Genomic DNA, 1,513 nt, shown 5'->3' on the forward strand with positions numbered 1-1,513 from the left:
TAGTGTATGGGTTATTAAATTCTCAAGAATAAATAAATTGTCAATCGATGATACACGCTAGAGCAGTAGAGCCTTGCAGTATGTACCAAGTGAATAATAGTCGTGTGCTGCGTCCTGCCTGCATGTTTATAAAAATAAATATAATTCCAATTGACCGTAATTATTATTGTATGGGTTTTCCCACTATTATCGCAATATCGTCCAACGGGCAACAATTAATGGAACTCACACATACTACGTACACTTCCACACAACACACAAGTTTACATTTCACATTATTGCTTATTAACTTATTTGAAATAACTTGATAATTTAGTTTTTTTTACATCGACTGTCACAGTCCTGAATCAAAAAGGTTAAATGTTTTTATGTTTACTGTGGTTTAGTGCGTCCTTACATTAAAATATTTTGTTTGCCGTACTAAATATATACTAATATACGACTATACTAGTATGGGTAATGTAGGTATGTATTATAATATTTTTTATTTTGTGCTAATTGTGCAATATACTCATTTACGTATTTGCAATAATTTAATTTAAAAAGTAGTGAAGACTGCGCTTGTCATGGATAAAGAAAAAAGAAAAATATTTTTTGGACCATAGGTGATTTCGGGAGGGGGGTGGGCCGATGGATATTTAAAATCTCGGCGGGCCGAATACTCTCAATCCGGCGCTGGTGACAAGTTGAGGTCAAATAGGGGAATAAGAAAGATAGATCTATCTTTCTCATTCCCCCATGACCATTTTTTCAATAATTATAATAATTTAAATTAAAAATTATATTCTTAGGAGGTAGGTTAGGTAGGTAGGTAGGTATATAATGTTATTATTCTTTAAAATGTCTAATTAAAAAAAAAATATCATGTCAATGTATCTTTAATATTTTTAAATTGCTATAAGAACAACTTATGATCAACCTTGTATTGCATTTTCAAATCTTAGATAATATGAAAATAAATATTTCTATAAATTTCTGTTCACAAAAAAATTTTTTTTGTCAAAAATCTAACTTAAAATGCTTATAAAAAAAATGATGACCATATTTTCAATGTTTTTTAATTGGTATATGAACAACATAATAATTTGAGGAATTTTATATTCAATTTTCAAATATTATAGCTAAGCAAACACAATTTTATCAACATGTATGGAAAAAAAAATTGAAAATGCCTGTATATAGCTCAGAGTCAAAATATTTTGAAATTTTATCATGTATTGAAAAATAAAAAAAAAAATTGATGATCATTGTAAGTATCAAGGGTTATTTGTATTTGAATTAAATCAAAAAAACAAAACCGATTTTATAAAAAATTAGTTTTGAGTAAAAATTAACATTTTAGATTTTGAGTGGAACGATGAATGTATTGATTTTACAATGATGTGTGTTTTTTTTTTATTTTAGATTCTGAACGAAGTGATGAATGTATTGATTTTACAATGATGTGTGTTTTTTTTTTTTTTTTTTTGTGTCTGACGACAACTTTTGGAGCAGTAAAAATGCTTCGATTTTC

General features: G+C 27.4%; 1 protein-coding gene across 2 annotated transcripts in view; it reads right to left on the reverse strand.

The window, feature by feature from the left end:
* LOC100161003 (MICAL-like protein 2) overlaps positions 1-1,513 on the reverse strand; it is a 39,380-nt gene that overhangs the window by 4,128 nt on the left and 33,739 nt on the right. The gene's annotated exons all lie outside the window — the stretch shown is intronic.

This window comes from Acyrthosiphon pisum, chromosome A2 (genome assembly GCF_005508785.2).
Source record: "Acyrthosiphon pisum isolate AL4f chromosome A2, pea_aphid_22Mar2018_4r6ur, whole genome shotgun sequence".
NCBI classification, from domain to species: Eukaryota; Metazoa; Arthropoda; class Insecta; order Hemiptera; family Aphididae; genus Acyrthosiphon; species Acyrthosiphon pisum.